Below are 22,777 nucleotides of genomic sequence, written 5' to 3' on the forward strand. Positions count from 1 at the left end.
AGACTCTCACTGAAGCCAACTTAGCAGTACAGTTTAGCTTCACCCCCTTGTTGCTTTGGTTTATCTCTATCATACATAACCTGGAACAAAATACCACTGTAAGATTTGCTCAGCAGAAGTTATCGAAACTCAGGTAGTTATTCCTGTGAAATGGGTTCTACACCTGTGACTTAAAACTGAATGTCTGAGACCAGAGGGTCTGATCTGGAAGAGATAATCATGTCAGTAAGTTGAATTTTTTAAAAATCTCATTGGTTCCACGGGAGGTTAGTCCTGCAAATGAAGTTACTCATGTACTTAACTCTTTGCCGGATCAGGTATTGTAAACTCTCTGGGGGAGGACCCATGTTTTTTTTTATTTGTCTGTAAAGTGCCATGTATACCTATGGCACTGTATAAATAAATAATAATAATAGAAACAATAAAAACCATCTAGGGATTAAGCAGGCCTTTTAAAGAGGCCAAATGTTCTTCACATAAATCTCGGATCTAATTTGAGCTCTAATAAGCTCCATTTCCTGCTTTTCCAATATTTTTAAGCCGCTTTGCAATAGCTATCTTTTTTTTTTTTAACAGTTGTTTTAAGAGGGCCCTAAGGCAAGTATCTAATCAACCTAATGGAATTTTCCATGCAGTTAAGTGTTTTATTCAGCTCAAAACGTTGTCTTTGATTAGACTTACCACCTTCCCTTTTGCACTTTTACATTATTTTGGCAGGCTCTGCAGGTGTAAAAGCTCCATCTCCACTGCAGCTCCATCATGTGTGAAATAGCCTCGCTGTGTGTGCCTGCTTGGTTGCCTCCAAGTTGTGGGAGAAAATTTCAGAGCCAGCTCTACAGTTCCAGTCCCAGCTTTGGATCTACCTGTGCTACGTTCTAGGCGTATGACAGCCCTTTGTACAAGGTACTCAGGTCAGCTTTTAATTAGCTAACTTGTATCCTGCTAGTGACCATGTAGTGCTAAAGCAATCCAGGCTAACTATCCTACAGTATTTGCCTGGAGTCTGGGACAGACTTTGTAGTCTTGTTGAACCCTAGTTGCTGTGCTTGTGCGGAGTCCGGACTAGATTAGTTAAAGCTAGCTCATGTATGCCTGTGAGAATTACAGTCCTCTTAGATGGCAGTGTAGGTTTTTTTCTGTAGAATGTGGCCAGCTCAGGTGCTTTAAACAAACTCTTTTATCCTTCCAACCTTTTTTTTTCTTGCTTTTCTAGAATGAAAATTGGTTTAAATCATCTGAGGGTATAACTTATTACATTATGCTTAATATTTACCCACCTCATGAGGTGTTGTGAGGATTTTTAAGTAATATTTTTACAGCATTTGGAAGATGAAAAGCATTGCATAAGTGATAATTATTATCTAAATTTATTTTCATGCCTCAGTTGAAATATTTTTTTCTCTTTGTCTAAGATACTTAATTTTTCTTTTGCTCCTTTTTTTTTTTAATTAAATTACTGTGTTATTTAACTTTATATGAGACTTTGGGATAGAATTGTGGAGAAGAAAGCTGCTGTAGAGGTTATATTATACTGTGTCAGATGGTTCTTCTCTTTTTTGTTTTTCATCCCACGATGAACTGATGCTTTCACCAATCCAATTTGCAACCAGAGGTTTATTCATGCCAGAACAGAAGAATAGTTTGATTGTTCAGGAAATCAGCCAAGACTCAGAAGGCATAGATTTTCTCCATTCTGATACAGGTTTCTTGTTTGACATTGGAAAAATCACTTAATTTCTTCATGTCTCAGCTGGCCATCTGTAAAGCAGAAATGGTGTTTCCCTACTGTGTACTTGGGTTGTAATATTACTTTTCTATATTAGGGCAGTGTTCATAAGTGTGATAGGAGAACCAATATACTTCAAAAGGCATTGTTAATCTCCTGCGTGCAGATCACTCATAGGATCCAGTGACCTACAAAATTGATATGGAGCCTGTATTTCAGAAATACATACTAATTTAACTCTCAATTAACTAAAGAAGACAGTTTCTATCTTCTTTAGAGAGAATCAGTAAACAATCTTTTCAAGATAATTAATAGGCATACTTCCAAGGTCTCTGTCAATGTCTGCTTTCTAAAAAGAAGATATTCACAATACTTCTGGTTTGGCCCCAGAAAAACTATGATGAAGTTGTTTCTGTGAATTTTACTTTAGATACACATTTCTGTGGTTTTGTGTCAGATACGAGCAGTCGTTTCATTCTGTTATCTGGAGTCCACTTGTTCTTGTCATGGTACGCAAAGGCATATCTTCTGGGGAATGACATGTAATATTGATTGCTACGGATGGACCGTATATTGGTAATTAGATATGGGGACATACATGTCCATTCACCTTTCTAGGAGGAGGCTGTTATATTCAAGTTATCCCCTACTATAAGTAGTAGGGGAAAAATATGAAGGTATTGTACAACATATGATCAGACAAAAGCTTCTAAACATAAACAGTCATGCTTTTATTATTTTCTTGATCAGCATGCAGTGCTGAAAATGTGCATAAGGTGGAGATCAAAATTTATCATATTTTAATTGAATTCAGTTATGCTTTTCAAATAGTTCCTCTATCCCAGTGGGAATGATCCATGGCAAGATAATGTTACTTAATAGTTTTATTTCTAAAATGCACCTTCTTTTCTCTGTGCATGCAAGTGCTTTACAGCTCAATAAAAACCATTGTGAAACAGACACTAAAACATTATCCTAAAAATCATTTCACTTTCTGCCTTAAATGTAGCCATTAAAGTAATAAAAGGAGGTCTACTACACAAGGAAAAAATGAAAAACAGAAAAGTTTATACATGGGGATAACAGATCATTCTAATCATGTTCAAATTTCTATCAGTTGCACTTTCACTATCTTGAAATTGTACTAGATAGACTCAGATCCAACATTCCCCACCCAAAAAAGGTTGGTTGCTTGAAAAGGCAGACATTTTCTGAACATATTATTTTGGAAGAATGAAGACAAAATTATAACCTATGAAAGGCTATGAACACTTTATACTTTGGCAGCTGTTAATGTTCAAAAAATTAAATTGATTATTATCGGAAGCCGATCTAGTAGCATCATTGTATTCCTGTCCAGTTCTGATGGTCTTCCCCTGTATATCCAATACTGAAGGTGAAATGTGTGCTTCAACATAGTCAAGGGAATTTCCTTATGTGAAGGCAGGAATTCATCCTAACTTTTTTAATTTACTGTGCTTTTCTAGTTAATATAAGAGATGCAAAGGAGTAATAGAATGTTTTTCTTTTTGTGACCCATTTGTATTCAGAATCTAAACTGTTCTTTTCTGAAACTAGGTTAGCTCTAGGTTATTTGTTAAGCTTATTCTAGAATAGTATGTCAACAGTTACTATGCGGTTGTATCTTATTGCCTTAACATGAGATATTTGTCCTCTTAACATTTGCTTAGAGGTATCCCATCTCATGTACAGTATAAATAAGACAGGTTTTGAAGGTTTTATTAAGATTCTTTTAAAAGCTGATACTTGTTTCCTATCTATCCCCAGACTTTTCAGAGACTGGCTGGTACTTGATTAGGTTGTGACATGTTGACTTAGTAACATGATTAGCAAATTTCTAGTTGCGTTCAGCAGGGCACATTTGCATCCAAAATATCAATAGCTCTAGCCACCAGCAGGTTTTGAAATAAGAAGCTGGATGTGAATCCTGCTTTATTAATTTCTGTTGACAAGTGAATTTAACTTTGCAAAGTGTTTTCTGCTTACATTTTATTTAGTTACTATCCCAACTAAATTTAGCTTTCCCAAAACAATTTGAGAATTTAAATGAGTTTCCTGTCCACGCACATTTGTAATTTTTGTACTACTCATTTCTTTTTTGATAGCACATTGTTTTATTCTTTCAGTCTTAAAAAAAAAAGAAAGAGAAAAGACAAACCTGCCACAAAAGTGAATTTTTTTTTATTGCATTTCATTTTAAGTCGTCTTTTTAAAGATCTGTCATTTATACAATGACAAGAAAACTTTCTAAATTGGAACTAATTTATGAATTCCTTCTTTTTGGCATAATGTCACTTTGCAAGTTAAAATGATAATGACTGGAAAGATCAAATATGTTTATCTAAAAAAAGAAGAGGGGTTTTAAGAGTTTGCTCTCATTAGAAATCTTTGCAAACTCTGTACACAGCAGGCATTATAGATTTTTTGAGTGCAAAAATCCTTTAGGTTAAGAAAAAACTGTAGCTGAGAAAGGTAAAGTTTGAAGACTGTTCAGAATCCCTTTGTCTAACAACTATAGATAGGTGAAATATCTGTTTTTCACTTATGTGATTGTTAGAATGAAATTTGATTTTGTTGCCAAACCAATCCTTCGGAGTACTCCATATACGTGAGTGGATTCTTCCTACTCACCCTTCCATTCATGTGCAGTGCTCTGACTGCACAAATATTCACAAAACTGTATGGTACCTGGCACTCTATGCGATGAGAGGTTACAGCACCGAGATGCACAACTGAGTCTTTGCAACCAGTAAAGTAAAATTATGTGTCTTTTTTTAATAATTTCTCCCTTGTAACAGAGTGATTTAGGAATATGCATCCAAATGGCTTACAGTGGAACTTCAGTACACTGGAAAACTTTCTGACCCCTGTCTTTTCATTACAAGGATTGTGATGCTAAGGAAACAACTAAGCTGTAGCAAATGAAGTAGAATTAATACCATTATGCTCACAATATGCCCGTTGCCTGGGGGGAATGCTGTCGACTGATCTAATAATACCAGAATCGCATCCTCACACCAATGTAAAATGCATCCATATGTTTCTTATCAAGACCACTGGTGGCACAAGTCCTTGATCCAGGCAAGTAATAGTCTTTAAAGCTTTACAGAAGAGAAGTTTCATTTGGTGCTGTTGCTGTGCCCTGTACTATTGCTTCCTCTTACACTTCTGAATTTCTTGTTACTGCCAGTAATGTTGGCATTTCACCACCTGTTCTCTCTTCCAAGATGTCAGTTTGTATTTTTATCCTATGTTTTAATCTCTCGTGATGTGCTCTTCACCGACGAAGTGTTTAAAAGTAGTATGAAGAAGGTATTAGTCTGTGATATAAAAAGGAAGAAACGTGTTTCCCCCACTCATTTTCTTTCAGTGAAGGTGTAAGTATTTTTAAAACAAGTACTTAAAAATAATTATGAAAGAATTTTGAAAATACTACAAAAATGTCATATGAGATTTTCTAATGCTTTGTCTAGGCACGCTGGATTCAGTGCAGGCTTCAGATTGCAAGTGAATAACAAAACAATTTCTACCTTATATTACCAAAAATAGATGTCAAATGGGCTAGTAGTTTCACCTTAATCTCATTTTAACTAGGGCTTTCACGCTAAAAAAAATCCTTCTAATATCTGATCCAAAAGCATACAAAGATTAGAAACAAAAATATAAATACGAATAAGATAAAAAAAGATTCAGACTACATTGTTTCCTATTTAAATCACTCTGAGGATTGTTTTTCTCCTTTGAGATTATGAAGAAAGTTCCTATCCAGGGTTTTCCTTTGACACCACGTACAGCTGATCATTGTGTCACTGAAGGAGATCTCGTATTGAGTGGTGAGCTCTGATGTCTGTCTTATTCTCAGAAGCTTCCACTGTCATGTCCTGATTGTGCTGCTTTCATTGACTAAACACAACTTTTGAGGATCAGTTGTTTCGGACATGCTAGAAAAAAAAAATCAGTGAATTAGTATTTTATTGACAATATAACCCATAGACAAGTAAGTATGCTTTGTCTTTTTGTCTCTAGAATGATTGGGGGTTTTTTTCACCCTTTATATGCAAAATTTCTACGGCAATTCAAGTGTGATATGGGACAAAAGCCGTCCTTTACTTGTGGTACTCATACTGACATTACTAAAGCATACAATTCAGTACTGTTCTCCATTTTATACTTGTGTCTTGAAGACAAAAACATAAATAGGAAGACTACAATTAGATAATGTGCCTATGAGCTGTTACACAAAGCTTCAAATCACTAGTGAAATATGAAAAGTGAACACAGGAGCGGGTGCTGCAGCTGGCTGGCATAAAAAAAGAAGTTTCATTTCTGTCACATATTTGAAGCACAAGAAGATGGGAGTGTCTATGATCAACAACATATTAAAAGTCTTTTCAAAGAAAATAAGTGATCCCAAGCTATCTAGATGCTATCCAGATTTCTTTGGGAGAGCTCTAATATGAGGATAATTGAAAGCCAATCTTTGGATAAAGATTTAATGTTAATCTTTATTCTGAGATCAGAAATCTATCCTATCACTGTACATCAGCTGTCACATTTGTAGGATCATGTCCTTGACTTATGTGCTTTACTTTGAATTCTTTTATTTCAGAGATAATTTAAGAAATGTTGAGATGCACTGTGGTGCATGCTGCTAAGAATCCATAGTGTTTGTGCAATGTATTCAGGAAACTTTTCATGAAGCAGATGATTATATAAAATATTCCTGAGCTAGATTGTGTCAGTCCATTATCTGTAGATGTGGGTAAAGGTGTCCTTGAAATTATGTATTTAAAACTATTTAAGTCATTTGCAGATGGTGGTGGGGCAGTATTTAGCTTTTTTATGAAATCCAACAAAAACAAAATTTACACCAGCTATATCAGAGATAAATTGTGATTAGTCTTTTCTATTCAATTTTTAAAAAATTTATTAAGCTAGTTAACAACATGACATATAGGACTGTGAAAATTCAGTTCCAGCTCCACTTTGAGAACTTTCCCTTTCCTTTCTGCCTCTCTCCATATAGAGAGAGCTGGTGCATTATTTAAGAGACAGTACAAGGACTGTACTATTGTTACAAGCATTCCGTTTGTAGAGGCATGACAAGGCGCAAGAAGAATTAGTTCATGGTTGTTTCTCCTTCCTTATTCTTAAGAAGGAAATTTGGTAGAAAAGTCATGATATTGTTCTGGAAACATTATCTTGGTGTATTTTTTTTTTGGTTTTCAAGAAGGAGGAGGAAGAATAATAGGGATCTGAAGTCTTGAACAGTTCCTTCTTGCTACAAGAATTATATTTATTATATTTCCTTCATAAAAAGTCCAGTATCTGACTACAAGTGATCATAGAAAAAGGTTTTGCCTGAAGACATACCTGGATATTGCTTGATGCAAACGTTGAGTTACTACAATGGTGGAATTGCACCGATGTGTCTGAGGAAATGTTTTTGGCCAACTTTTTTCTTTAGATACATGAATATAATTTTCAGTGAAAGCTTTAGAATTCTTTACTGTTATGGCCAGTCCTTTTATTTCGGATGCAGTGTGTCTGTCAGGCAAGTGTTAAAAATAGTAATTTTGGAATGTTCTGCCCCCAACTTGTACTATTGCCATTGTATTGTGATATTGCCATATTGTAGTATTGTAATATTGACCACTTAACTAGTTTTACCTCTTTCTTTCTTCTACTTGAGCTGTGTATCTATCTTGACAAATCTTTGAGTATGGACACCAAGGGGGGAGGCTCTGGATATTATTTTAATATGCATTCTTCAGATTTAGTGTGAGTACAATTTCTTTCTGCAGAACCAGTGTATATGTGCATACTATGATCAAGTGCTGTTTTGAATGGATTTCCATTCCACTTCTGCCAGAGTCATAGCTTGTTGAATGCAGTTATAATAATTCCAACGGAACGTCCAGTGGAATCACCCAGCTGGTTAAAGGTTAAAGAGCCTCAGTCAAGCTGCCAAACCCTGGTACTTAACAGCAGAAAATAGTAAGATTCTTTTTCTTCTGTTCCTTTTTGCTTTTAAAGAAATGTAGCTTAGCAAATGTCTGTCATAGCCTGAAAGGTTTGTGCAGACAGAAGGTAGTTAGCAAATGGAATTATGTGCAGAAAGGCTTTAATCCCTGCAGCCCTTATATAAGAACATCTGCTTGAATTACAGGCCATACATAAATTGTGTGTGTGCTTGTTTTTGTCACAGATTCTTCCCCTCCACCCTCTGCTCCCCACATCTTATATGATACAATGCAAAAAAAAAAAAAAAAAGAGCTAATTAGTACTTCCAGCCCCCCCATTAGTGAAACTTGATATGTTTACTAAAAAAATAATTACGACATTCCATTCATAAATCTTTAGCAATGTCAGCATTATACTGATGGAATTATGATGTCCCAGTACAAATTGTCTGACCTGCTTTATGTTCCCCAGCACATAATTAAGGTGGCGGTGTGTTAAAGGAAGTAATTTTGTTCAAAGCTTTGGCACCAGCCGTGCAATGTCTTTTGCTCGTATTACTAACAGTTACCAGTCAATGTAAGGAACTGCACCATGTTTGACTCTGAGACTAGACATATTCTTGTGGCTCTGACCAAAAGGCTTTGAGCAACACATGCAAAATTAAAAATCATGTTCTGTGCAGAGACTTTGTCAGGATTTGGGTCTTACTCTCTTGAGGATTTGAGTGAGCAAATAAATTAATGAATGATGACAAGAAAAGCTTAAAAACAACAAGCTTTAATTTTTCTCACAGATATTTTGAAACATAGCTTGTTTCCTTTCTTTGTAATCTTTGAACTTTCTTGCTCTGTTCTTTGAAAACAGAAGTTTTAAGAGAGTCTCTAGCAGGCTTTTGAAACTCTGTTAGCAAATTTAATTTTATTGTCAGTGTGTGTCTTCTGAATATTGATTCTAGAGGATCATAGCGGTGTACATTTCTGGAGAAAATACCAGTGGCAATATAGGATCCTGATCCCACAAATAGCTAAGAATGTGTGCCTCGCTGAAGTTCCTGAGTAATCACACTGACATTGAGAAACACAATATTTCTTTACAATTCATTCATACAAATGCCTTCCTCGCCATTTGCAGTCACTGATGAGGTCTCCAAGCCTGTTGACTGTAAGTTGGGTCTGAGCCTTTGTAGAATCATATTTTATGAGCCTTTCTCATATATTCTTCAATGAATTCCAGGTGCAACTCATATTTGCAAAACTTCCTTGCATATTAGATTGTAGGATTTGGTTGAGCATAAAAAAGTTGATAAAATGCATAATTACTAACAAGGTAAATGTGATTAAATGTATTTTCTTTATCCCTGTGAAGCACTCAGGCTTGGGTGGATGATAGGGTAATTACTACTGTTAGTTTAATTTAGGAATTGAATTCCTAGTACCTTGAAGAGTGTGAAGTTGCCTCTTGACTTCACTGGGCTTTAGAGCATACCTGTAATGAAGACCTCTTTTTTTTTATTCAGTAGGAAAAACTTCTGCTTTAATTTATTTTCTTCAACCTGTCAAAGGAAGTGATATTGATGATGATTAATTGTAGAATTAGCAAAATAACTCTGGTGCAAAGGATTAACAACATTGATAAGGCTGATTATAAACCGCAGTAGATTATTGCTTAAAAAAACCTTTTGGTTTAAAATTTTCATAGTTTTACATAGGTTATGTCTTTAAACAGCTACAAATTCCATTTCTGTTTATAAGTCAAAATTACATGCACTCTAATTTCCATTACAGTTAGTACACGGTATAATATTTACTTTTGTTGAAAGGAAGAAATAGTCAGCTATGTGTCTAGAAGCATGTCCTCATATTTAGGCATGGCTGAAATTTTCCCCTTAAAGTCAGGAGAACATTTAATCCAGGATTAGCTTTAAGTTGTCTTTCGAGGTAGTTATATAGCCGAAGTATATACACTCCCATGCCATCATTTATATTGATTCTGCCATTTTTTTATATAACATTCTCTTAAGATTTCAGTAAAGTTTGTAAGGTATATTTTTATATCATTGGATCTTCAACACATTCAAAACAGATTAATAACCTAAAATATACATTTTAAAGCAATTTCCCTGCTGTGAGATGGTACGGTACTGGCCTTTCTGCTCTGTTCTCTAAATGAAAACACATTGACTAAAAGACCATAGAGATTCCTTGAAACTTGTAGTGTTGATCTAAATGATACAGGCATTTCATTTCAGCACGCTTTTCTATTGTTGATTCAAACCTACAGCTAAGGCTCCTAAATAAATCACACATCTAAATGTGTAGAAATGAATTATTGAAAATTCTGGATTTTAATCATCTTATACCAATGTCAACCTGTTTTTTTAAGACTGTTTCTTCTGAGGTCTAGGAAATATGTCATTAGAGAGATTGTCTTATGAGGCCAAAATTAGCTGTTACTCTTTCCTGTAAAATATAATAATTTCCATGCAAATATACTAGCAATTATTAATTGCATTGCAATGACTTGGCTGTTTATTGCCTGTAAATTGAAGCATTAGGTGTATGTAAATATCTTGACTATAGTGGGAAATGGAAAGACACTGCTTAGTAATAAAAGCTGTCTTATTCAATTAGCAGAATGTTACATATCCTATTTCCTTCTAAACGCCATAGGGTCTCCTAAACATTCACAGGGTTGGTGTTGACTAAGCAGTCTGTTGCATTGCAGATTACAGCAAGCCTTGTACTTAAAATTACCATTTGAAATAAAATAGAACAAAAATTTTACCGAGTATAAGTAGGGCTGTGGCTAAGCTATTTGAAAATCAAAGCTAAGGGGGGGGGGGGGAAATCAGGGTAACATTTATTTCTGAACAAAGAAGTTTCAGAGTGGCTGAAACTATTTGACAAATAGTCTGAGTAGAAACAAAACTGACAAAAACGTTTCAACACAATGTTGAAATGCTTCATTTTGAAAATGTCAAAAAGAACTGTTTTGACATTTCGAAATGTTTTGGTTTTCTGCATTGTAATGGAAGCCAAGGAAATAAAAGGCTAAGTTCACAGAACTACTTGAGGGTTGTGTCCTCTTACCAAATAAATGCCGTGAGATGCCTTGGCTCAAACACATCTCAGTCTTCCTGCCTTCCAAGAGAGTGCCCTCACGCTTCCACAAGACCACTTATACTCTGATTCTCATCTTCTTGATGATGATCCACTTTGTATGGTCGACTTGTATATCATTGAGCAGAGAAGGAAACATTCTCACATCCTAGTAGTTCAAACATGTGCTAGGAAGACAGAAAAGCCTGACTTTCTGCCCGTGCACTGAATCCAGCAGAGACTGAACTTTAACCAGGGACTCTGATGTCTCAAGGAACTCTATTGCCACCCCAGCATCAGCTACTTTGGGCTGAAACATCCTTAGTCTTCTCCTTTGTATGGAGTACTTAAATGATATTTGCTGAAGGGAATGGAATTGTTGCAGCCTTTCAGTACTTAAAGGGGGCTTATAAGAAAGATGGGGACAAACTTTTTAGCAGGGCCTGTTGCGACAGGACAAGGGGTAATGGTTTTAAACTAAAAGAGGGTAGATTTAGACTAGATATAAGGAAGACATTTTTTACAATGAAGGTCGTGAAACACTGGCACAGGTTGCCCAGGGAGGTGGTGGATGCCCCATCCCTGGAAACATTCAAGGTCAGGTTGGACGGGGCTCTGAGCAACCTGATCTTGTTGAAGATGTCCCTGCCCATGGCAGGGGGGTTGGACTAGACGAGCTTTAAATGTCCCTTCCAACCCAAACTATTCTATGATTCTATGAATTCATCATAATATATTTGGAGTATCTTTGGGTAATAATCCTTGGGTATCTAATTATTTTTTTCACTTTCTTTTTCTTGGTTTTCCCAAATTAAACGTTCTTTATGAGATTTTTTAATAACTTATTTCACTTCTGTTTTTTTAACTAGTCATCTGACAAGAAAAAATAATCAGTATTTTCACATTCCTTCTCCAGTTGAAAAAATCTTCAAAAATAACGATGTAACAAGATTCCATATTTGGACTGATGGAAGTTGCTCCTATGTGTCAAGGATCAGAATTTATCTTTACATCTGTTAGGTTGCTGTCTCAATAGATGTAAATCAGCATAGCTCCATTCATGTCAGTAAGGTGTGCAGTTTAATACTAAGCAGGAGATTGAGTCACTGTATTTTGTCTTATATTAAGTAAATTACAAATAGGTGTGCTAATGGGTTTGCTTTTTCCCCGCTGATTTTAGTAAGTCCTTACATGCTGTTAGGCATCTGCTTATCTAAAGACACACAACTAGTTTCACTGACTCAAATAACATATTCATAAACATAAGGTAATTAATGCTGTAAGTTTCTGGAAGACTGAGATCTAGGATTATAAGTCTAGTACGTTTTGAGAAATAATATCATCTTTGCTGTATATATTTGTGTGTGTGGTGTGTGTGCTTGTGTGCATGCACAAGTATATATTGTTAAAATCAATCATTTCTGTTCTTTTCTTTCCACCTCACAATTGAACAAGACAGAAAAAAGCAAACTTAGCTTAAAGTAATTATATTAGTCTCCATTCAAACAGTAGTATAAACCTTTCGTGTCACTAGCTCCCATGGGCATAAGGAAACAGCTGTAAGAATCTTATTTAACTTTTTTCAGAGTATTGTTGTTGTCTACAACTGCATAACTGAAGATAGTGAGTCAAAACTGTTATATGAACTTTATTAAAACTGAGAAATATACATACGTAACAGATTATTTCATAATATTGTCAACCTGCTATGTCTTCCCATTCTGTTTTAAAAAAACTCCCCCGTTGCAAAGCACGTTATTGTCATACTTTTATGAAAACAAAAAGAGTGCATATTTATTTTCCAAAATGTTCTTCAAGAGATTCATAAGGTTACTTCATAAAATGTTAGACTGTGCCCTTTGCTTTTTCTTCTCATCATTTCCATCTACTGAAAATATCTGTGTGAAATACAACCAAATCAGAGTAACCGTGGTGCATAAGGCCATGAAGAGCAGTCCTAACCACTTATATAGTGCTCAGAGTCCTAAATCCTCCTGTTTTCAACCCCATTGATGATAGCATTGTACACATTCCTGATTGAAGTTTAAATATATGTCATGGTTCAGATTAAGATAAAAATGGGCTTTTCTGAATCAGGACCTCTTAACTGCTCTTCCAAAGTCCAATAAATTCAGAATACTTTGGATTGCTTTCACTGTATTTAAAGGTCAGGCCTTTAAATACATGTTTAGGGAAAACTTTTTTTTATTCAACCAAAAGCGTATAATATGAGACCTTTTTGTACTGAGATAGTCCTGTTAAATTACGTCCCATTACAAGGTTACACAATTAAAACACGGGCTCTGACCTCTTTCTGTAATACAAACAGGGAGTCGGATTTAGGGGCATGAAGATGTAGGTTAGTATCGCCAAGCATTGTCACAGGAATTGAGTCAAGCCCTTCTCAAACGTCTCTAGATGTGCCTTTTGAGCCTAGATGGTCTTGTAATTTTGGGTGCCACCTTCTATAAATCTAGTGAATAACTTAGTTTTCTCAGTAAGATATGTACATATATATCCAGGGCATATATTGTGGATCATACATTTTTCTTAAGCTACAGTAGATTCCTGGCAGCATGAATTAATGAGTGATCAGTCTAATAAAAACAAATGGAAAACTCCAACCAATCCCAATTTGAAGCCCTTTGCTGGTATATTTATAATATCCAGGTGTTTTAATAGAAATTAAGAGATTTATACAGTAAATTATTTCATAGCTTTTTCCTGTTTGACTCAGCACATTTATGCATGAGAAGTTAATTTATGTTCTTAACAAGTTTGCACACACAGAAATACTTTTTTTATATAAAATAAAATGCCTCTTTAAGAAATTAAGTCAAGCCTATACTTCTAGTACAAATCTTTGTTCAACTCATTTTTGTATTAATTGTAAATATTATTCGTAAATACATAAGCCAATTATGATGTTTTTATGAGAAGATAACATATGATTCCTAGGCAAAGCATTAATTTAAATTTCTCTTGTTTTTCACTAATGAATTGATTGTTGCTTTTTAGTGGGTTTTGTGACAAACTTCTTTTTATATACTTCAACAATACCATGTGATTGAAATCAGCAGTACTGTTGAAATGAGGAGTGTGGTATTACATTCGTAGTATTTCTTCTCCTTCCACTTGAAGTCAGAAGTCAGTTTATAAGATATTTTGTTTTAATTTTTTTTTGAGTGAGAGAAAGGCATGTCACTGGGAGTATTTAATGTACTAAATTAAACAGTAGTCAGAAATGTAAGTATATGGGTTTTCTTGCTTCAAAACATAATATAAAATAAATATTCAGTTTTGATTCTAAAGACTGTCGTTGTACTGCATAATATGCATGAATAAGATCTGAATTTTCATATCCTAATTTCATCAAAGTCCTTTTTATTCGATATTTGACTAAGTATTGCTGGCTCTTTACGGTGGTGCAAAGCCCGCTAAGACCAGTGGAAAGATTTCTATCAACTTCAGGCCAAACCTTATATTGGCAAAAGCAGCCAATCACATGCCATTGGCAGTAATGTTCACACACATGACATTTTAGATTTTATTTTAGTAAGATGTATTGGGGCTGGTGTAAGACAATGCCACGGTCATTGTTTGGTGTGCGACGGCTTGTGTACGGACATTATTTGAAAAGGCAGAAATAGACCTCAATTTCAGCTTTGATATAGATGTGTCCTTGAAAAATACAAATGTCTTGATGCCCAGGGCCTGCCTTGACATCCAATTCTGTTATTTTGGGGAAGCTTTTAAATTCTGTTTTCCATGGATCTTTGTGCACTATCTGCTACTGGCTGTTGCCAGCTGCTTTGTGAAAACTGAATTCAGCCAAATGAGTGCAGGTGGTATATTGTGAAAAAACTGTCCATGGTTGTTCTCGTCAGTCTTCGAGCCAGTCCTTACTTGCATGCACACCAGGGAGTGCAGACCTGGTGTGAGTTGGGAGCACTTGGACTGCTGTTTGTACAGCACTTGGACTGCTATTTGTACAGCGCGACTCAGTTCCTCTTGGTTTGATTCCTGGATCATCCAGTGTGTCCATGGCAGATCACGTTGGTAACCGTGAGCTTCCCCTCATAAGACTGCAGCAGCACTTTCCGGTCTCTCAGCACCGTTATGAAGTCACAAATCAGTCCATAATAGTAAGACGCTTAATTTCTACTCTACTGAGGAACTTAAAAACACTTCACGAAGGTAAGTCAGCCTCTTCTTACCTGTCAAAGGGCACTGATAAGTTGCTGCTTGAACTTCTCCCCTTTTCTCTGTGTCCAAACTTGGGAAAATTCTGTAACAGTTTTGTATGCTAACGCCTAACTTTAGGCCATTGAAGGAGGCCAAGACCAACAATATGTCACAAATCCATGTGCTTTTAAAGCAATAACATAGACAAATAGGCAAGCTGTTGAGCTTTGTGTAGGCCATTCATGTTTAGTTTTAAGCCATTCCAGCTCAATATCTTCTGTTGTTTTTTCTGCATACAGAAAGAAATCATATTTTTGTGTGACATCATAAAATATAAAGCATCTAAGAACTTCTAGGATCTTGTGAATCAGTTTGAAAATATCACAGACAATCAGCAAGCTGACTCGGTGCTTCTGGTCATTTTCTTCTGATTCCATATTCCAGAAAAAAACAAGTACATACCACATATGTATGGGAAAATATTAGCTGCGATTCTTTGGTCTGTGATTTTGGAGGAATGCAGACTAGCTAATTAGCATGGGTGTCTCTGGCAGAAAAATCTCATTATAGCTTAGTGTATACTTTTGAAAAGGCAAGTGCTGGTATAAGCATCTTTCAGATGCACTTTCCACACAGGAGAGTTCTGAAATACATAAGCAATGGGAGGCTTGCACTGTTCCTGTCTACCTTCACTCTCAGGATTTGTCAGTATGGCATTGTCCGCAACCACTCACTCTATGCAGTTTTTGGATAAACTTTAGTCCCATTCCCTCTAGCTCCTAGCCAGGTGCAGAATTTATATACAACCTCCTGGCCTTGAGGCAGGAATGCTCCCCGGTGAGCTATCCTGACACTATAGTACATCCTGCCATGAGTTTTAACATCACTAGAGACATTTTTTCCCCCAAAGGAAATAATGACTTGCAGTAACACAGCTTGTTGTGAGATCTTGTTGGAAATCCAAACATGTGGCAATTTACGAGTGTCAGCAGATTTTTTTAGACTTGTGTGGCAATACGTGCTGTGCGTTAGATGTTGGAAACTGACCCTTCGGCTTTGCCACAGTGGTGTCCCAGGAAAACCATGTAGAGTCGCCTCTACTCTCTTTTCTATTTACTTTCTTTCCCTTAATATACTGCAATATGGCTTACCTATAAAGCAATTTGTATATGTTCTGCCTGTAGATTGTTTTTCACGATCCAAAATTCCTGCCTAAGGCCTTTTTATTTTATCTGATCAATCAATTTTGCTGTTTTTTTGTTTTTTTTTTTTGTACCTTTCATCCTTTCTTTTTATGGAATTCTTGACTAACTGAATTAAGGTTGTAAAGAATTAAGTAAGAGGCAGAAAATTGTGAAGGTCATAAATTTATTTTTTCTTTCTCCCCCAAATCTTTCAATAATTAGTATTTTTTAATAAGAAGAGATATTTTTTTTCCCTCTACAAAAGATGAAACTCAAATTCTAAAATCCAATTTGAATACCTGCGTTCTGCTTAACTGGAACTGAAAGCAATATAGATCTCATACCGTTTGATGACAAAACAGTCTTTGCATTCATCCTTGAAAAAGTGAAACAGGGTTTCTGGTTATTACTGTTAAGAACAGCATAAATAAACCTGAGCACAGTGCTGTGTAATGTTCAAGTAGAAAATAATCTTGTAACAGACTGCCTTGTCTGAAACTTGGGTTTGGCATGTTTAGCATGTTTTACATCATCAGTTTCTGTTACAGCTGTTGGCAGTAGCCTGCAACAAGATTGAGAGGTTTTGATGACCTCAGCTTCTGCAGTTTATTAAGTCATCCAAACAAATAAAGAGGCTCTGTCAAGTAGCTCACTCCCAACATCTGCCTTACCTGTATATTGTTATGGTCTAGTATAATTGTAATTTGAATTTTAAGTGTCTATCAGTGAGGGAGGGAGAAGAGAAAGCTACTATTCCGTGGCTGAAAGGAAAGAGAAAAAGACAGGAGCCTTGGCTACCATCTTTACTGAACACACAATGAAGGGCTAAGAAAACAATCTTTTAATGGCCTCTTGAGGTTGTGTTAATAAAATAAGCTAGTTTTCATTCTGAAGGTCAGTAGCAATCTATTACTATTATTACAGGTATTGTTAAAACTGCATAGAGAGGCAGGAACACATCTGTATTGCATCAACTGCAAGAAACAGTGAGAGAGAGTAATGTATTCATCTGAAAGAAGCAGATTGGTTTTTTGAAAATACATTTCCTTGGGCCAGTGGCATTTCTAGTGACTCCTAGCTCTCTGCTGGTATCCAGATGGTTCTGCGCTGCGGAAAGAACAATGCCATTTTTAAAACAGTTGATTATTTCTTCAGAATTGGAGATTTTCAGAGAGCTGTCTGTTGAGATAGGACTGATAGGGTTAGGACACATATGATAAATGGCAAAACTTGAAAACTCAAAAGGTTTCTTTTTTCCAAATTAGATTAAACTCTTTGGCTTTCATATGGAAATCCATGTGGTGTGGTGGCAAAACTGATGGTTTAAGCCAGGTTGAAATTAGAGTGAAAACAGCTTTCTTGTTGGTATTTCAAAACATCTGTCAGGCAAGTAGGCTTTGGCACAATGGGAAAAAGAGAATACCAAAGTAACATTAAGCAACTCCGGTGATCCCCAAAACCCTATTAAAGCAGAAGTCAGTAAGATTTACCGCAGTGGAAAGTCTGTACCCAGTTTCCATTCCCCCACGCATGTGTTGCTTGGAAGTGACTGTATGTGGCTGTGCCGCCCTGGGTGATCCCCTGTGCCCGGCTCTCAGGCCGAACTCTGCCATTTGAAATCGGACAATGCTAAAGATTAGCTTCAGTGGGCAGGAAAATATTTGGAGACTAAATGCTCCTATTTTCTTTTTCCTTTGGAAACTATAACATGGCACATAATGCCTTGTAGGTGCTAGTACAAGCTGACTCTTAAATTTTCAGAGGAAGAATACCTCGAGTCAACAGCCAGAACTTCATAAAGCCTATGGAGACTCGGTGAGTGGAGGCAAAAGCAGGCTGGAACTTAGTATGGCCTCTAACTTTGTGTGATTGCTCTGTGGCAGTGCTCAGTGTTACCACCTGAAGTATACAGTGTCATGTCTTGGAGAAGGTCCAGCTCACCTGGATTATCTGATGTTGGCCCTATGAGGTTATGGTAAACGTGTCTGACTGGCAAGTATAGCTGTGACTAGATACCACAGATATGAGATGTGGCTAAAGCTAATTAAATTTTTAGATAAAACCTTGTAAGCCCTGTGCCGTGCCTCAGAGTTCATCCAGGGACTTTACATTTTTGGTGTGTGTATATCCAAACAGATGATCTTGAATGGGCAGTCAATGACTTTGGGTTTCAGTACCAGCACTCAAAACACACTGTAGACTTCAGTGAGACTGGATTAGATCACATTCTAGAGAGCACATATGGGAATGCAGCTTGCTGTTTTCTTACAGAGCAAAAGGGAGGGTCAGAGCATTCTGAGTCATGACAGAAAAAGCTCTATTTACTCTTGTTAGGAATTTGCTATGTAGTAGTTAGGACTATCCTGTCACCATCAAGAAAATGCTGGCACGGACCACTAAAATGACAGTCTGCTTGGCTGGATCTCATTCTGGGGGAGTTTGCAGGGATGCCAACAACTCAGAAGTGCATCAGAAGTTGTTTTAAAGTACTGAAAAGCAACATGTAAACAGTGAGCAAATACATGAGTAAATGGAGAATGAAGTTGTCATCAGCTGTCCTTCTGTGGAAGCAGGAAAATGCATGTTGTAAAAAAGCAGAACTCTCTTTTATTTGCTGCCTCGGTGAGTACCCAGCTTTCAGAAATACAAAGCTGATCATTTTCAAATCCACCCGCACGATATGTCTGCTTAAGCTGCCTCAGGAATAACCCTTAGGGAAAATGATGAAAAAAACCAGTCATACTGTCCTTCAAGTCAATATTTTTCTTGTGATTTTAACTCAGGTCCTGGTCAGAAGCTAATGGGATTTATTTTCCTTTGACTTCCACAGTCTTTGAATCCAGCCTTTAACATGCACAAATTCATGAAAAGCTGGGGAGCATGTTTATTCCCAAAGTGAAGCAGTCTTACAGACATTTCTCTTTTTCTTCTAAGGCTGCCCTTTTCTCTTTGGAATAAAGGTGTGGGCAATAGGCCATGCTTCAATGTCTGGGACCATCTGCCAACGCAAACAGAAAAAAATTAATTATGAACGGTGTCTTCCCATGCTAATCATTTATTGTAAAGGAGTTTTTCAGCTTGTTTGTAATGGCTGTAGCCTAAGGGTGCACACTGTATAAATTGCCTGATTACAGGATACAGAACACTTCTTAATAGGCCTCAGATGATTAGGAGAGGGGAAAGAAATTAAAAAGGCCATTTCCCTTTAGGTATGCAAATGGATTGCAGAACAATAGACAAAGATATGATAGACCATGATAAAACATACCCTCTTTTCTTTTACTTTAAATTATGTACTAGGCAAGTAGCAAGCTTCATTACGTGTGTCAGCCAAGATGTGAATTGTTTCATAATTGAAACAATGCCGTTGCCAGATAGTGCATGTTAGATTTCAAGATAAACTACCAGTTTTTGTGTCCTCAAGCAATTTGGGGTTTGCTGCCTAAATCTGTCTTAGCAATGGTTACATTCTGACCTTGGTTTAATTTAACTCTGCCTACTTTAGCCTCTTTGAGCTGCCTGTTCAAATAGTAAAGACTAAATTTGCTTTTGTCACACTAGATCCTCCTCTCGAGTCATAGCTTACGTCTGCATCTCCTAAACAGCTAGTATTTTACTGCCCATTTCAAAGTAGCTGGGTGTGTTTAAACAGTTAAATGAACAGCAGGAGCCATCTCCTAGTTGACTGTCACACTCTTACACATGTATGGATTCCTTCTTTCCCATACAATTACACACATACACATCTGCGCAGGTCAAACATCTGCTATTTCCTGTGAGCTTGAATATTTGGGGAGATACAAATTCATGTCTCCTGATACTAAAGTAACTTGACTGTCTTAAGAGTCAAAAGCAGCTCCTAGGGTATTGAAAGGTGAGAGGTGATAGATAATACTGCCTTTAAGGATTGTTCTTCGATGAGACGTAGGGCTCCTTGGAGTCTAAATCACTACAGAAGTTGGTCAGAAGTGGGTGCTCAACAACTACAACCCTTTGAAAAATCACACCCCCACCCCTCCACCCACCCCGCGATGAAGGAAGGTTTTCACAACACATGCTAAACTGCAGTGGAGGTAGCTAGCAAAAACTCTTGAGTGCTAAGAGTAGGACAATCTGAAGCAAAGTTTCCCCTCGTGTCCGACTGAAGGGTTGGTTCTGACAACCACATAGCTGTGTCGCTAGTTTTCAGCAGGCAGGATGCTGAGAATCACCAGCTGGGGTTTAAAAATAATAGATTTTTAAAACTCTGAAAATTTTGAAATGTTTTTATTCTAATATATAATCATTTGGGCTTAAGATTTTCTTTACAAGTATGATGTGTCAAAAGTAGCAGGGGTTAGGACCCCAAGTCCAATCTGTGCTGAATTTTTTGAATAGTTAAAGATAGAATTCTCCCATAATTATAAAAGGCCAGGACTTGAACCTAAAATATGAAGCTTGTTCCAAAGCTATCAGATTTGAAAACTGCCTACAATTTAAACTGCCTGCATTTTGCTGTATTTCTTACAACAGCACAGGAACAGGCAGTAAGTTTGCAAGTTTGGCCAGGGGAAGCTTATGAGAGCAGAAGGGACGAAACTGTGTGTTACAGTCGTGAGGAGCTCAGGTACGCATGAGAAACAGTGATGTTTTTGTGTCTCTCCCAAAATAAATCAAAAACAAGATTCAGGAATCAATCAGGTCTAAATTTTTTTAGATAAATATTTTGTTTCCCATGTAATAAGTAAGCAAACAAGGAAGTGAAAAAATTCTCCAAGTACGTGAACTGTGTCTGTATGGTGTGCTGACAGTTCAGTCTTCCCTACTTTCTCAACCCAGTCTTTCCTCCAGAGAAGAAATGTGTTTGCAGGTGCACCTCACATGTAGAGTCCAATCCTCTGATCCAAGCTCAGGGTGTTAAGTACAGGACTGTTCTTCCTCCCACTTGGAATCTGTTTATCCTTATAATAGATTCCCCTGGTTAGATAAGGCTGCCAGGTCAGCCTTTAGCTCCTTGCAGTGGGCAGTTATTCTCTCAATCAGATGCAAGGCAGAAAAGATTGGAGGGGGGGACGGTAAGGAGAATTTTATGATACAATCATCTGGGGCTTCCAAGAGCTGTAAATCGGGATTTAGAGTGATATTGCTGTTCTTTATTTCACCAAGTAACAAGGGAAACAGCACTTTGAATGTAATACTAATGAATAAATAATGCACTCATTTGAAAGCTGGAGTTGAGATTGAGAAATATATCCAGTATTTTTTAGTGGCCCTGAAGTTCCATTAAAGTACTGGATCAGAAAGAGGAGCCTTGCAGAGAGATGCACGTGGTGCAAGTGAGGCCCTGCCACCTGCCCCAGCCAACGGGGAGGCAAGTGCATGATGTTCCTTCCACGTCTTTGCTAGTAGTGCCTAGGCTCCCCATGCGTTGTTGAACTTTTTTTACCTAGAGGATGTGAAAAAAAGAGAATGTTAGGTTAAATATTGTTTGAATCTGTAATTCCTTTTATTTAGCATCCACACATCACTTGCCTGCAGATTTGGGCTTGGTTGCATCCTGTGAGGTCCTTGGCCTGCTGGAACAAAACACAGTGAGGGATCACCAGTCCCTCTAGGGAAGCTCTAACCACTTCTTTCAGTGCTCTGCGACCATGTCCTTGGACTGTGATGAACTTTGCGTAGATAGTTCTGGTCCATTTAGTAATATGTAAACCTTCTGGATTAGATGAAACACTACCTGGTCCCATCAAAGATGATCAGAGAGCAAAGCACTTTGAAGTTATCTGTTCTCCTAATAATTTCTCCTTACTTCACTCTGTGTATTTTCCTGTGCAGTTCTTTCTAAACAGTCATCCTATATGGGATTGTGTAGCCCTGCTTACAACTGTCCCTTAATTGCCCAGTAGATCCTTTCTACAGTGTTTCTCTCTTGGTTCAATTACAACAAGAACAAACTATAATTTGTTGCCTTGCACAGCTCCAAATATACTGTTGCTGATTACTTTTCCTAATAATTTCCAAACAGGGTGGAAATCTGTGAAGTGCATCTTTTCTGTCTTTAATATACCTTGCTAACAGAATCTGTAAAGGGCTAGAAGCTGTGAGGAATATTTGTGTTGTTTTGGAAGAGAAGTACCTTCCACAAATATGAGTTTGTGGAATTTTCCCTCCCCACTTCTATGGATTGTAAATTTCTGATGAATAACTGAGATCGAGTCAGAATGGGATGAAATCTGTGAAAGATTAATGATTTCTTTTAGAAATGAAGAAATCGGTAAGCCATAACATGCATTTTAAGATTGGTCCTGCTTGGCAGATCGCCTGCTGGAATCAGTGGTTCTCTATGGATGCAGGCTTTTCAGGATCACTATCATCATTCAGACAGGAAAAATTATTTTTAAAGGGATATGTAATAGACTATTAATTTTTATGAAATGAATAAAATGAATATTTGCAGTTAGCATCAACAAATACATTTCATTTCATTTGATGTTTGTGTTTTTCCTTGTTCTTAACTATTAGATAGATGAAAAGCTTTGAATCCAGTTTGAAATATGGTATCATATATCCTACATTAGGTATCTTTGAAATAGCATGTGTGGGTGTTTATGACATTTTTG

General features: G+C 36.8%; 1 long non-coding RNA gene across 1 annotated transcript in view; it reads left to right on the forward strand.

The window, feature by feature from the left end:
- The window catches only part of LOC142087012 (uncharacterized), a 286,979-nt gene that overhangs the window by 200,271 nt on the left and 63,931 nt on the right, over positions 1–22,777 (forward strand). Inside the window, exon 6 of the long non-coding RNA XR_012675292.1 lies at positions 718–903. This is a non-coding gene — a long non-coding RNA (uncharacterized LOC142087012). The remainder of the gene's footprint in view (positions 1–717; positions 904–22,777) is intronic.

This window comes from Calonectris borealis, chromosome 12 (genome assembly GCF_964195595.1).
Source record: "Calonectris borealis chromosome 12, bCalBor7.hap1.2, whole genome shotgun sequence".
Lineage (NCBI taxonomy): Eukaryota > Metazoa > Chordata > Aves > Procellariiformes > Procellariidae > Calonectris > Calonectris borealis.